Below are 15729 nucleotides of genomic sequence, written 5' to 3' on the forward strand. Positions count from 1 at the left end.
TTCAAAAGGAAGAGAAGCCAGGGCCTGCAACATCAAGGTCTGAGGAGTAAGGTACCTTTCAAAAAGGCCTTACAAAGCTTGGAAGAAGCCAAGGAAGCCGAATTTTTGCCTATGTGAAAGCCAGAAATTGTTGCCAACTGTATCTTAACTGTAAAGAGGCTAGCACCATGATTAAAAATATCCGCCAAAAACTCCAAAATGGCTGCAGCAGGCACAGTGAAAGGATCCAGGTCATGCTGAAAGGCCCAGATCGAGAAATGCTTCCATTTACTCGAATAAACCTTCCTTGTAGAAGACTTGTGAGACGCTACCAAGATCTTTTTGACAAGAGTATACAGCCCGGGAGTCCTCAATATCATGGGAACCTGAGCAGCCAAGCTGTGAGCTTCAGGCTAAGTCTGGGAAAGAGATCCTGGAGGGATGTGTGATCAGATCCAGAACTGGATCTAGTGCCCAAGGTGGACACACTGCATGAGACCACAGAGAGGGGAACCAAACTTGCCAAGGCCAGAGGGGGGCAATGAGGATCACTGAGCTCCCCAGCTGTCGAACTTTCTGAATGAATTTGGATATTAGAGGAAGCGGGGGGGGGGGGTAAACATACAGTAGACCAAAGGGCCAAGCATGAACTACAGCATCTCTGGGGGACTCCCCTGGAGGGGGGTTCAGAGCAAAATACTCTGCACTTCACATTGAAAGGAGAGGCAAAGAGATCGCAATAAGGCTGACCACACTTTAGAAAGATTTGTTCCTCTACTGAAGGATTCAGAGACCACCCATAAGGCATCAGAATAGACCTGCTGAGCCTGTCCGCTAGAATGTTGGACCTCCCTGGAATGTGCGTTGCCACCAGAAAACGGCCAGTGGAGATTATCCTCTCCCACAACCTCATGGCTTCACGACAAAGGGGATAAGATCTGGTCCCTCCCATTTGCTGATGTACCAGACTACTGACATATTGTCCATCTGTATGACAACAGTCCCCAAGGAAAATAATCATGTAGTGCTTGCAACGCCAGAAGGACCGGCCTCATCTCCAGGACACTGATATGCAGATTGGTCACCAGGGAAGACCACATGCCTTGGACAGTCCTTCTCATGCAATGCCCCCAACCCCCCCAGCAGAGAGGCATCCATAGCCACAGTGGTCGTGGGGGTGGGAAGAACAAATTGATGACCATGAAGGAGGTCCGGGGGTTGAAGCCAAAGAAGGGAGTCCTTGCAAGCATGTGACAGATGAGGCAAGGCAAGGTCTAGCAAGGACCACTGAACTGCTAAAGTTCATTGAAGAACCCTCACATGAAGGCCTGCTGTTGGAATGAGAGTGATCATGGCCGCCATGGACCCCAATGCACACACAACTGAATCTGCTGGGGGAAGTTTTACTTGAAAGATGTAACTCACATGATGTCGGAGTGATAGTAGTCTGTCCGGAGACAGAAATACCTTGCCCTGAGTAGTGCCTATTCGGGATCCTATGAAGTCAAGAACTTGCATTGGAGCCAACTGAGATTTGTTGAGGTTTATGGTTATGCCCAGGTATTGGGTGGTCTGGACAAGAAAATCCCTGGCTTGAATTAGTCGATGCCTGGAGGGAGCAGAAAAGAGCCAATCGTCCAGGTAGGGGAAGATCTGAAACCCCTGCAGCTGCAGGTGAGCCACCACTACCGCCATTACTTTAGTGAACACCCGGGGGGCAGTGGTGAGCCCAAAGAGGAGCACTCTGAACTGAAAACTACTGTGTCCCAGCCAGAAGTGGAGGAACCTCAGAGATCGCCTGTTCATCTTGATATGACAGTACGTATCTTGGAGGTCCACCAAGCACATCCAGTCATTTATCCACAAGAAGGGCAGAACAGATTGAAAGATGATGATCCGAAATTTCGTATTAGCAACTGACAGGTTCTGGGTTGCAAGATCCAGAATGGGTCTCAAGTCCCCCCCATTTTCTTTGGCACTAAAAAGAACCTGGAATAAATGCCTAATCTGGATTGGTCTGGGGTAACAGGCTGGATGATTCATTTTTTGAGCAGCCTGGAAACCTCTATGGCTGCCTGCTCCCATTGCGCAGGTGGAATGTCCGGGAGTATTTGGGAGGGATTGGGGGCTGAAAAAAGGGGATAGAGTATCCTCTGGATATTATCTGCAGAACCCAACGATCATTTGTTATCGACTCCCAGGCTGTTGGGTGCAGAGAAAGGCCTCCCCCGACTGCCTCCAGAGACTAGCAGTTGGGCAACCCTTCAGGGCTGCTGCAAGGGTCTGTCCGGGAATGGGTCCTGGGACCCCTGGTTCCTCGGGCTCCCTCTGACCCGGGGGGAAGCATCTGTCATATCCCTCTCTGCCTCTGGGGGAAGGTGAATCTTGAGCATCGTAGGAAGAACCTTGAGATTTCTGGAACCACATATTCTTCATCCCATGCTGATTCCCAGAGAAGGATCATTATGGAGTGGAGAAGCAGATTCTGATGGCAGACAAAGTCTTCCCGTCCTTCTCGCTCTACGGTGTCATGAACAGGCTTACCGAAAAGGGTAGAACCATCATAGGTAGCATTCATGAACGACACCTTGAAGGGCTCTGAGAAAGCACAAAGCCAGTGCCAGGCATGACGCCTGATAACTATGCCTGTCCCGGCAGCCCTAGAAGCACCTTCCATAGTGTGTGACAGGAGCCTCATGGAAGTATTCGATATCGAGGTGAAAGTGGCCATACGGGAGAACACCTTTTTCTCCTCTACCGACATGGACCCTGAGGAAGACTCAGTGACCAGGTCACAATGCAGTCTGAAAACGTTTGCCACGTAGTTCAGCACACGGAAAGCAAATGTTGCTGAAGCCTAAGCCCATTTCCCGAAAGGGTCCATAGCCCGAGACTCCCTGTCTGGAGGATGGACCACAGAGCTCTCCTGAGTGAGCTCTTTCTTGGGGGCTGCCGCAACCATCATGCCGTTGACTGGGATCTCTTTGACCAATGCTGCCTATCTGATGGAGCACTGAGAACTTTGTCCAGGTGCTTGGGGATAGGCTCAACCGTATCCGGTTCCTTCCATGCCCTAGTTGAAATTAGATCCATAAGGGGATCCGTGCTTAGTCTACAGCACCTGGTATTCCCAGGCAGTCTCCCATCCAAGTACTAAGCAGGCCTGACCCTGCTTAGCTTCCAAGGTCAGATGAGATTGGGCACATTCAGGGTGGTATGACTGTAGACTAGGGTAGAGGAAAGTAAAGATCAGACAACAAGGTACCCGCAAGTAAGAAGAAAGGAGAGGAAAAGACCAAAAAATAACTGCTTACTGTTAAACAGAGGTTGGAACTGAGGAGCCACTCTGCTGTTCTAACGAGCGGCAAATGAGATCTGGGGGAGGAGGGAGATAGGGGCATTAGGGGTAGATGAGGAGCTTGGGGCTTGGATCCAAAGCTGACATATGCAGCCGAGTCGGATCCATGGCCGGATCCGGGTTCCTCAGGTTGAATATCAAATGAGAACTTCATCAGATCATGTATTATTACCTTACCAGTCTGTAAGGATACATGCAGAATAATGCTCAGGAGGAGGAGTGCTGCTTAAGGGAAAGCAGGAATCGAGAAAAGTATGTAACGTTGGAGTGAATGAAAATTGTTAAGAAAACATATGCATACTGCACAAAGAAAATAATGGAAATTATTATTAAGGTTTATTTTCCTTTCTATCATTAAAGTAAACTCATGGTGCAACTTAAAATTGGACGCTTTAACAACAACACTTTAAAAATATTTATACATCAGAAAAGATATTATTACTTTACCCTTAAGGAACATCACTTGTAGAGAACAATGACAGGATCCACCCTGTTCAATGCAGTTTTAAAGTACATGAACAGTGGGTTCTTGAAGCCAACAACACTGGTGAGCGAAGACTCGTGAATCCTCCAATAAACTAAGAGGACAGAGCGACCAGAATATGTTGCACCTAAGTAGTATGGCAAGCAGGCATAAGCGGAGAGAAGAGTCTGACACTACTGACAAAAAGGAAGAAAATGCTTCTTGGATATTCAAACAAAAAATGTCACACTCATAGAGAGAGTCCCAGGCAAACTCTATACATGGAAAAGTAATCCGAAATTAAGTAACTTTAATACATATAAGCAAACAGTCAAGCGCTTTCGTCCTCTAGCCAACAGAACTTCATCAGAACCATTAAAACAACAATTTCATCAATTTGCATAATCTTCAAAATCATCATGTGACTTAAACAGAACATTTAAAAACAATATAGGCACAAGAAAATACATATGCTTGAACACTTAACATTTAAATTTAAAAATATATACAACGCTACATGTGTTCCAACCTAACTTATAAAATCTGAACCCTCATCTTTAACACAGGAGTAATAGATATATAGTCATTAATGCTGGGAGATACCATGGCATTAAGTCTAAGCTGCCACTTTAATTCACATCTTTCAAGTGCACTCTTCCAATATCCCCCTCTTATACTTCTTTTAGTTGTCTCAAGTATCCCAAATAAAAAAAAAAAAAGAAGTTATATCCTCACCATAACGTTCCAGGTTTGTTGTCCAGCATCTCGTCTTCAGTCTTGCTGGTTGGGTTCGGACCCGAAACTTGGCTCCGACTCGGCTATATACTAAAGCTCGAGAGCTTCTTCTGGCTCGAGGCTGAGTCCTATCCCATGGTGCTTAGCAGGTGTTCCCCAGATCTCGTTTGAGGAAGAAAGGTTCCTATGATATATTCAATATCCAAAAAGATAAAATATATAACATACTATCATAAAATTAACAAGAAAGGGCAAGAAGGGATCGGACCTTATCTGCCAATTCGGAGAAATTTCCTCTTGATCCTCCAGTAGGGGGATGGCTGGGAGCAACGCAAGACTGAAGGCAAGATATTGGACAACAAACATGGAACATTATGGTGATTACATAACTTCTTTATGTTGTCCAATCTCACCTTCATTCTTGCTGGTTGGGACAGAGTCCCCAGCACATTTTTCTTGGGTGGCTCAAGGAAATAAACTCTTCAAGACAGTGGAACCAAAGGATGCCCTGTTCCAGGAGGCCACATCTACTTTGTAAAGAGTAATAAAGGTATGAGGGTTAACCCGTGTAGCGGCAGCACAAACTGAATCCAATGGAAGTCTGGACTGAAAGGCAATGGAGGTAGACACCGCTCTAGCTGAATGCCCTTTGATTCTCCCTGTTGGTTCTTTATTGTGGGAATCATAGACATATGTGATGGTCTCAAGCCATTTGGACAAGGTAACTTTTGAGATTGCCAAACCTTTTTTATTTTCTGAATAGGAGACAAACAATTGGTCTGACTTTCTGAATTCTTTGGTCCTATGCAAGTAAAAATGCAATTGTCTATGCACATCCAGTTGGTGGAGTTTATACTCTGCCTTGTTGCCATAGTTAGGAAAAAACACTGGTAATTCTATATTTTGTTTTAAATTTGCTTGAGAACAAACTTTCGGTAAGAAGGATGGATTTGTTCTGAGGGAGACCCTATCTTTGTGGAAGATCAAATAAGGTGGATGGATACAGAACGCTTGCAACTCTGATACTCTCCTGGCTGAAGTAATTGCTGTCAAAGATAAAAATTTAAATGAACAAGATGATGCTGGCTCTAAAGGCGGCAGGATCAAGGATGATAACATTAGACTGAGGTCCCAAGGAGGAGGAGGAGGAGGTTCTCTGAAGGGTGGTTTTAACAGAAAGGTACCCTTGAGGAAAACTTTGCATAGTCTTTGGGACATTAGACTAAATCCTGATTCTCCCACATGATAATTAGAAACAGCAGCTAACCAAATTTGAATAGTGGCTGCCGCTGCTCCTTGATTAAAGATTTCTGTCAAAAATTCCAGAATTGCAGGTATAGATGCTATAAAGGGATCTATACGTTTTTTGTTAGCCCAACAAGAGAACCTCTTTCATTTGCTTGCATAAAGTTTCCTAGTCGTCTGCTTGTGCGAAGAGACTAGAATGTGACGAAAGTACAGTTGTGTACACTTACCATAAATGTAGATGTTCGAGTGTATTCACTGTTGCAGTCATTACATTTGGGGTAATCTGCTGGCAAGTTGCCCTCAGTCGGCCTGAATAACAAAGTCTTGCATCCTGTATCAGTTGCTGTCTCCTCTTCCATGACGTCAGGTTGTCAGGGGTATAAAACATGCAGCCGACACCATTTTAATCAGTTTTTCTTGCCCCAGATGTCAGGTGCCCCCCAAATGGGGAGCAAAAATATATAAATAAACTGTAAATATATATAAATGCACCTTAGAAACATAAAATTTACCTTCAACTAAAAGCAAATACACCACAAAGGCGTTTGAGTATAGTGAAGGAAAGAAAAGGTATAGAATGGGGGATGGCAGGTGGGTAACCCGGACTGCAACAGTGAATACACTCAAACATCTACATTTATAGTAAGTGTACACAACTGCGCTATGTTCGTGTTTCACTGTTGCAGTCATTACATTTGGGTAGAATCCCAAAGCTATGGATGGGAGGATGGAACTAAACAGCATTAGGAGAAGCTATAAGGCCCTGCAGGACTGCAGTGGCAAAGCCTGCCCTAGATTTAGAGAAGAGAGGTAAATGATAATGCTTTGTGAACGTATGAACAGAGCTCCAAGTAGCAGCTTCTAAAATGTCTTTGGTTGGGACCCCTCTGAGAAAAGCTACTGAAGTAGAGGCAGCCCTGGTGGAATGGGATCTGATCCCCTAGGGCACAGGTTTACCATAGTTCAAATAGCAGAAACGAATGCAGTAGCTTATCCATTTAGAAACAGTTTGCTTTGATATAGCCTTCCCCTCTGATCCTGCAGCAAATGCTATCAGTAGTTGCTCAGACTTTCTTAGAGATTTGTCCTGTTTAAGTAGAATCTTAGTTGTCTGTGCACATCCAATGAATGCAGAATCCGCCCCTCTTTGTTCTGCGGATTTGGGGAAAAAGTTGGCAGGTGAATGGTCTGGTTAAGAGCCACACTGGATACCACCTTAGGCATAAAGGAAGGGTTGGTCCTGAGGGTTACCCTGTCTGGGTAAAATATATTGAAAGGCTCCACTGCCATGAGACCCTGTAGTTCCAAAACCCTTCTAGCTGAAGTGACTGCCAAAAGAAAAGCGGTCTTCCAAGACAGAAATTTTATATCCGCAGTAGCTGCTTGTTCAAAAGGAGGCAGGGTGAGTTTTTCCAGCACAAAATTGAGGTCCCATGCAGGAGTTGGTGCTCTCCTGGGACGCCTTAAAATTTTGGCCCCTCTGAGATACTGCTTTAGCAGTGAATGAGAAAAGAGGGGAGGCTCTGTGTTGTAATGAGCCAAGATGGCAGAGGCATGGATTTTTATTGAAGAAAAGAATAGGCCCTTCTCAAGCATCTCAGTTAAGCATTGTAATATCTGAGGAATATTGGATCTTGCTGTGTCTATTCCTTGTGCTTGGTTCCGAGCACAGAATTTCTTCCATTTATCAGCATAAGATTTCCTAGTACTAAGCCTTCTGGCTTCCAAAATGACATCCATCACAGGTTTACTGAGATATGTGGTTTGAATAATTAGTTGATTAGCCATGCTGCTAGATTCAGAGTTTGGAGTGCAGAATTTGATAGTTTTGCTGAGACAGTAGATGAGGTGTTTGAGACAAGTACCACGGAGGAAGGTGTGACATATTCCTTAGAAGTGGGTACCAGTGTTGGCAAGGCCAGTCCGGAGCAATTAGAATCATTTTTGTTTTTTCCTGTCTGACTTTTAGTAAGACCTTGGAGAGTAGAGGCAGAGGGGGAAAGGCATAGACTGATAGATTTTACCAACTGAGGGATAGAGCATCCACTTTCCATGCTTTTTTGTGATGAGTTCTTGTGCAGAATTTGTCCAACTGATAGTTTTGGGGAGAGGCAAATAGATCTATGTCTGGGCTTCCCCATTTCTGTGTTAACATGCTGAAGATTTATGGATCCAGTTTCCATCCGTGCGGGTCCATAAGATTTCTGCTTAGGTTGTCTGCCAGAGTATTTAGCTTTCCTGGCAGGAATTGAGCTTGAAGATGTATTTGGCAAGTCAAGGCTGTGTTCCACAAGGCCATGGCTAGTCTGCAAAGGGGGTAGGAATGGGTACCCCCCTGCTTGTTTATGTACCACATAACTGTGGTGTTGTCCGTCTTTATCAGTAGTTGTCCTGGATGAAGTATGTCCTTGAAGGCTGTTAAGAGCATTCTGAAAAGCTAGCATTTCTTTCTGGTTGATATGCAGATGCATTTGGTTTGGGCTCCATTTGCCCTGAATGCATCTCCCTGTCAGGTGGGCCCCCCAAGCATAGTCTGATTTGTCTGTAGTTAGGGTTTGGGTGGCAGGGAGTGAATGACAGTCCCTTGTTTTGGTGACATATCTTTGCCCACCAAAGAAACTCCTGTTGTAGGCAGGGACTGAAAGGAATCATTGTTTCCAGGCTGAGACCATGTTGACTCCATAAACATTTTAGGTACCATTGAAGTTTCCTCATATGCAGTCTCGCATATGGAATTAGTAGAATGCAGGATGCCATGAATCCCAAAGCATGCAGAATATGTCTTGCAGATAACTGGGTTTTTGTTGCCATTTGATTGAAGTACATTGTCAATTGTATTTGTTTGTCTGGAGTGAGAGGGTACCAGTTGTGATTTATTTTCGTTTATGGTGTAACCCTAGGCATGCTAGAAGCCTTTTTACAAACGCCAGATGTTGAAGAGTGTCCTTTCCTCTGCCTGAATGAGACAATCATCCAGATAAGGATACATTTGAATGTTTCTTTGTCTGCAGAATGCAATTACTGGTGTCAGGCACTTTGTAAAGACCCTGGGCACAGTAGATAAGCCAAAGGGCAATGCAGACCATTGGTAATGCAAAAAACTTGCTTTGAAGCGGTGGTATATTCTGCAAGATTCCCTTATTGGGATATGCAGGTATGCCTCTTTTAAGTCTAGAGTCACTAACCAAGCATTCTTGCCTAGCATAGGCAGTAGCTGTTGTAAAGTCAACATTGTGAATTTTGGAATGTCCAAGAACCTGTTCAGAATCAATAAGTCCAGTATTGGACGCCATGAATTGTCTTTTCTGAGTACCATGAACAGTCTTGAATAAAATCCTTGTCCTTTTTCCTTTTCTGGTACCGGTTGAATAGCCCCCATATCCATGAGGGACATGACGTGTCTCTGGGCCTCTGCCCACTGGTTTTGTGGCAGATCCGGCCATTCGTTTGGAATTGGCAAAGTATGGAAATGAAATCTGTACTCCTGGGATACTATGTTTAATGCCCACTTGTCCTGGGTTATTAACTGCCAATTTTGAGCATGAAGTGCTAGTTCCCCCCCCAAGGGGGCTGCCAAAAGATAAGTGCTTGGAGATGGCAGAAAAAAGTCATTGAGACTGCTTACTGTAGGGTTGTGCTTTGTTGCCTTCAGATTTGGAGGTGGAGGCACCCCATTGCTTTGACCTGTAAGATCCCTGTGATTGATATCTGGAGCCTTTTTAGCACCTGGGTTTGCCCTGAGTGGCTCTGTTGGACACAGGAAATGACCAATTTTTAGTAGGCTAATGCCTAATGAACCTGGGTGGCTGCACTTGCAAGAAATCTTTTACAGTTTGCATAGATTTAGCTTTGTCTTTCATTTTCTTTAAAACCTCTTCTGTCTTATTACCAAACAGAGTATCATGCTGCAAAGGGGCATCCAACAATTTAGCTTTAACATGATCAGGCAAATGTTGCTCCTTTCGCCAGGCATGCCTTCTTATCACAATTCCAGTAATGGCGGCCCTACAAGAGGCCTCCAAGGAATCAAAAAGTACAAATGTTATAGCTTCATTTCAAAACAAGAGAGGGAAGGCCACCTGATGTTCAGTGAGAACATTGATCCGGCTGTTGTGAAGAGGAAGAGGTACCAGGCATGGCTGTGAATTGGTGGCCAGGCTGAATGATCCTGAGTACCAGTTGTACCAGAGCAATTTGGAATCAGTAGACAGTAATTGGCCTGAAGGTAAAGGATCTGGAAAAAATGTACCAGACTCTGCAGCCAGGATCTGGTGGGAAGTCGGTCCACCTGGTGCTAGAGCAATCACTTGCAGCTTTTCTGCCTGAAAGTAGGTGGACCGGGAGAAGTGTGGAGATCTTTTAAGGTCTAAATTTTTCCTTTTCTTCATTTGAAGAAAGAGCATCCACTTTCCATGATTTTCCCAAAAACCTCTTTTCCCGAAAAACTTCAATCATGAAAGAAACAGTTGACTGCTTAACAGATCTGGCCAGTAAGTTGTGCATGACAAGTCTGTAATTTCCAAGAACATATTGCCTGAACTACATCTTGGAAGCAGTTCCAATCTGCTTAACACCTTGCTAAAAGAAATCTGTGCTCTACCCTTGTAGCCCCATGTAAGTTCTGCCAAACGCAGAAACGACAACTGCCCAAATCTGTGCCTAACGTAAGAATGTGTTCCTGTAAGTTGATACACCACAAAGTGGACTGCCTAAGCGTTAGACATACACCTGCCTGAGATTTGTAGTCCTCTGCTGCTATTTCTGGTAACTGACTGCTTAACATCTCCTTCTCCTTGATATGTAGCCAACATATGTCAAAAGTCATCATCTAAGCCTGTTGCGAGGCAAGTGTTGTTTAGGCCCTGAGCCTGAGCAAAATGTCCGGAGAATCTGAGGAACAAGAATTTAATGAGAGAGTCCTTTGTTTAGGAATGCATGTGTTTGTCCATGCAAAAGAGACTCCAGATGCACTTGATACCGCATTACAGTGTCTTGGCGCATTGCTGTGTCAAGATATTTAGTTGGTCCAAGGCAAGAGAACAGGAGCTTTGCATGGACTAAGGACTGAGTACAAGATTGATGGAAAGTACAAGAAAGAAGGATCGTCTCTAAAATGAGTGTTAAAAGGCCTTTGTGTTGATTGAAGTTTCTGAAAGCCAGGTTTGTACACCCAAGAGACACAGGCCATCTGAGGAGCGTAGATCCAGAGTCACACCTACTTTTCTTGTCTTGGAGAGGGTATGGAGCTGGATCTTATTTCTGCTCAGAAATACCCAGCCATTCTACACTGCTATCAGGAGTTCATGCTGTTTTGTCTTCCTTTGGCCAGTGGAGGATAGATTTGAATTCCTTTTAGCCTGGATAGATTTGAAGCAGTACCAAGAACCTTGAGCAGGATAGAGCAAGGATAATGAATACTGGATGCAAAGCAGAAAGACCAATGCAGAGAACTGATGATGGGCACTCAGCAGTAAGATACTCTTGTGAGCCTGCAATCCTGGCCCGATAGGCACATCCAAATAAGCTCTGAGATCTAAAGTTACCATCCAGTGATTCTTGCCCAGCAGAGGTAAAAGTGAAAGGAACGTAAGAATTGAAATTGAGGATATGTAAATCCTAGATAAGCATGTGATTGTTCCCAAAATTTTGTGGCGGGACTAATAGAACAGGCGAGAATAACTGGCTGAATAGGAGTGGTGAGGCCTGCTTGCTTGAATGAGGAGATACCTTTGGAGCAGTGTTGGGGATTGTTGTTTGTAATGCTCTTGACAGAAAGTATGAAGAAAAAGTGCGTAAGGTGAATGGCCCTTTGTTAAATGCCAAAAACCTGTGTCCCAAATAAAAATGATATGAAGTGCCTTTCTGTGAAAAAAAGGTTGGCCAATTTCTTTGGAATTGAGCTTGACTCTACTCGAGGTCTGTTAAGAAAGCACCTGCCCTGCCCTCAAAAGGCCTGTTCTTGGGTGACTTTACCTTTCTTGACCCCAAAGAACCCCCAGCCCTCCCCCTGTAGCGCCTTCTCGAGCAGGTGAACTCCCCCCTTTAGCTCCTATGAGCTCCCGGCAACTATCCAATTCACCTACTAAGAATCTAAGCTGGATATGTCCAAATCTTAGTAGGCTCCTTAAACTTTTAAATCTGACCCCCACCAAAAAATCTTACGTTCCATAGAAAACCAACTAATGAATCATCAAAGGTTCGTCAACTGCAGTACAAAATCCACCTCAGCTGAGCCACACTCAAAAGGACATCTTAAAACGAGGAACCTTAACATGCTGCCCAAATTGATGCTCAACCAGGCAAGGCGGCCATTAACAGAATGCTTACAGCTACGAAAGAGGATTACCACACAGCATCAAAACACTTTAGCACACATAAACTCCTTACCTGTTCCACCTTCCATCCAAACTTGCAACTGAGAGCACCCTTGTCTTGAAGTTGTGCAAGCATCCTATATTTCTGAATCAGCATAAGAGTTCATTTTGATCTTTTAGTCTCATAAATAAAATGCAAACTCTCATCTCCTTTTCAAGAATCATACACTGGCTTCCCCAAGAGATCAAAAGCTTCCTCCTTCCACCTCAGAACCAATATATCTCTCAAACTCAGACTCAGAAGCAGGACTGGGCGCAGTAAAACCTCAAACTCCAGCAAGGCAGAGGTAAGCCATTAAGAGATAGTAATCAACCTCTAATCCCAGTAAGAGCACTTTGAAAAGGCCATGTTGAAGAGGCTGAAGGCCTGCCTCTGGAGCCTTAAACCCTGCTGAAAGAAACCCAGGCTCAAGGCTCAGAAAAACCTTAAAGAGAGAAGGAGGAAGAACCAACCAAAAGCCCTTCAGCCTGGCTACCCCAAACCTGACAAGCCCTGTAACAGCCTAGCCTACCTGAGACAGAAAAAAATCCTGTCTCCTGGGACGGCTCCGGCTCCACTGGAGCCTTCTAAACGTCCGGCGTCCGGGACTCTTCGGTTCTTCACCGACTGCTTTGACTCTCGGTTCTTTGCTTTGCTTGATGGCAACATTCCGCGGCATTTTTCATGGCGTTTAGCTCCAAGCAACAGATACCATAGTCTCCACTTTCTAAAAACCAGTCTTGTTAAATCTAGCACAAAGGCGCATCCCAAAGGCGTGTACGTATCCACCTAAACAAGGTATACACTAAAAGGTAAGTAGTATGTTTGTATGGGTACTGTTTCCCACATCAGCAGAAGTACAGAAATTTTTTTTTTCACTTCCTAGGCCTAAAAAAAAAAAAACAAAAAAAAAAAAGCGAAGTGCCAGCAACTTTGATTTGGTCTGAAACTCCGACTTCCCGAAAACTTCAAAGTGGCCTGCAGAACCTGCACAACACTTTAAAAGCCCATAGATGCATCGACCATGGCAAAAAGATATGGCGTCGGTCATGTGGAACCTTAGTTCTGGCCAGTGCGATCAGATTGCTTGACTTTTGACCTATCACTATATATACTCTTTGGTATTCGGGCCGACTGGGACAGCGGACTACCCAATGGTTAGGACTGCAGCAATGTGGAATGAAGAACATCCACATTGCAAAGTATGCTTTCCAACCTGCTCTGCTGAATGAATAAATCCTGTAACTCCTTATTTTCCACACAATCAGAAATCAACATAATTTTCTGTTTCAGTACGCCCGTAACATGCTGTTGATATTTAAGCATATGAAACTGGCAGTTTAAAGCCTTGATTGCCAAGGTTGCAGATGTATAAACCTTCTTACCCCATCTATCCAGTGCCCTGGAATCTCTATCAGAAGGGGTAGGATTTTTGGCTGTAGAAGCCTTTAAACCCTTGATACCCTGAGAAATAGTCTCAGGATCAGCAGCAGGATTTTTGAAAAGAAATTTGTGGGAGTCAGGAACCCTGTAATATCTGTCTGGCTTACTAGGAGCCGGAGGCAGGGAATCAGGAGCCATGCTTGATTCCGAGAACACATCATCAACAATGTCTAAAACAGGAGGTACTGCCAAAGGCCTATGCTGAGGAAGAAGAAGGAAATCCCTAAGCCTCTTTTTTGATTCAGAGAAGTCCTGACTCTCCCAGTGAAAATGTTCCCGTAAAGTATGCAAAGTCTCTCCAAAAGTGTAATCCTCAGGAGAAGATGCAGATGGGATGGATTCCTCTGCATCAGAATCCTCACAAGGTGGAACAGAAAATTCCTAATCAGAAGAGGAATCAGAAGAAATGGAAACCTGATCTGAAGATTTATAATCAGTGCCTTACCTAGGCCTCTTAGCAGGAGGGGTTGGGAACCTCTGATCAAGGTAATTAAATCCTCAGCCATTTTGATCATTTGTTTTTTTAGGCATAGGGGCCTGAGCACGTGGCTCATGCGTCATTTTTTGACATAGAAGTTGCTTTTGACCTTGTTTTGGTCGATGGCGTCAGTTTAATATAAAAATGTTGAGGCCTGAAAACACCCTCACAAGCTGGTGCCTGCTCAGTGGCTCCGGACCCATCCAAGGGAGAGACATCCACGGGTTCAATACTTTGAGAATCTCGCGGCATACCGGACTCCGAATGGGTGTCGGTAGAGGCCTGCGACTCAAAAGTAGCGGGTATCAGGGGCTGTGAAAGCACCTCACTGAGAACCGGCGACTGGCTTAGGAGAAGCTTCGTCACCGGTTTTGGACCTCGACGGTCTGTCTCTTTTTCCTTGCATTTTTTGTGAACTCTAGTAGTCAGATTGCTAATAGATGACATTTCAGGGTAGTTAAATCTTAAGCCAAAATATTTAGAAGCAAAAATATTCCGACACTTAATAGCGCGTTGGTTAAATTTGGCACAAAACTGACAGCAAGGGACATTGTGATCAGGGCCTAGGCAAGGAATACAGTACAAATGAAAATCCTTATGAGGTATTTGCTTCCCACAAGTAATGCAATTATTAACTTTTACTAACATCGGTAAGGAGCAAGAAAAAGTTTCCCCAATGGGGTACATAGCTTTAGTTTGAAGATTTCGGTTCTGAAACTCGAAAACGAAAATTTCAGGAGTCGGACGACTGGCACTTGCGAACTGCTTCTGCTTCGGGCACCGCGCAGCAAGAAAGACGGATTAAAATGGTGTCGGCTGCATGTTTTATACCCCTGATGACCTGACGTCATGGAAGAGGAGACAGCAACCGACGCAGGACCCAAGACTTTGTTATTCAGGCCGACTGAGGGCAACCTGCCAGTAGATTACTCCAAATGTAATGACTGCAACAGTGAAACACGAAGAACATTTGCAGGGGATAATTCCGGAAGCCTGGCTAAGGTCAGAAGTGGAGAAACCAAGCTGTCAGCTTGAGGGTGTGGAGAGCAGGGTGGAGCATTCCTGACTTATGTGTCAGAAGATCCGGCACTGGGTCCAGGATCCATGGGTCCTCCTGAAGGTGGGGCCAAAGAAAAGGGAACCAAATCTGATGAGGCTAGTAAAGTGCAATGAGAGTTAACCTGTGATTCAACAACTTTGCTTTCTGAATAACCTTTGCACTCAAGGGGAACAACTTTGCTTTCTGAATAATCTTTGCATTCAAGGGAAAGGGGGGAAGGCATAAAGAAGTCCCAGGGGCCAATCGTGAACCACTGCATCCCTCGGTGACTCTCCCTGAGGGGAGATTAGGGCAATGTAGTTGCTGCATTTGGTTTTGAAGGGAGTGGCAAAAAGGTCGCAGCAAGGCTGGCCCCATTTGCGAAAAATTCAATTCGCAACTTCCTGATTTAGGGACCACTCGTGAGGCATGAAAATCGCTCTACTTAGCCTGTCTGCTATAACGCTGGATTTCCCTGGGATATGCACTGCTGTCAGAAAGCGTTGAGAAGATATCACCCATTGTCAAACACTCTGGGCCTCTCGAAATAGGGGGTAGGATCTGGTTCCCCCTGTTTGTTGATGTACCATACCACCGACATACTGTTTGTCTGAACTGCAATAGTCCCCGTG

The 15729-nt window shown here is 44.7% G+C and overlaps 1 protein-coding gene and 1 non-coding gene across 2 annotated transcripts in view; both read right to left on the minus strand.

The window, feature by feature from the left end:
* Nucleotides 1–15729, minus strand: part of AP3S1 (adaptor related protein complex 3 subunit sigma 1) — a 1319573-nt gene that overhangs the window by 298132 nt on the left and 1005712 nt on the right. The window lies entirely within an intron of this gene.
* Nucleotides 3089–3207, minus strand: LOC122791855. The gene has a single exon (XR_006363211.1). It is a non-coding gene; the product is annotated as a 5S ribosomal RNA (ribosomal RNA).

The sequence above is a fragment of the Protopterus annectens genome, chromosome 17.part0 (genome assembly GCF_019279795.1).
Source record: "Protopterus annectens isolate FY-2018-M chromosome 17.part0, PAN1.0, whole genome shotgun sequence".
Taxonomy (NCBI): domain Eukaryota; kingdom Metazoa; phylum Chordata; order Ceratodontiformes; family Protopteridae; genus Protopterus; species Protopterus annectens.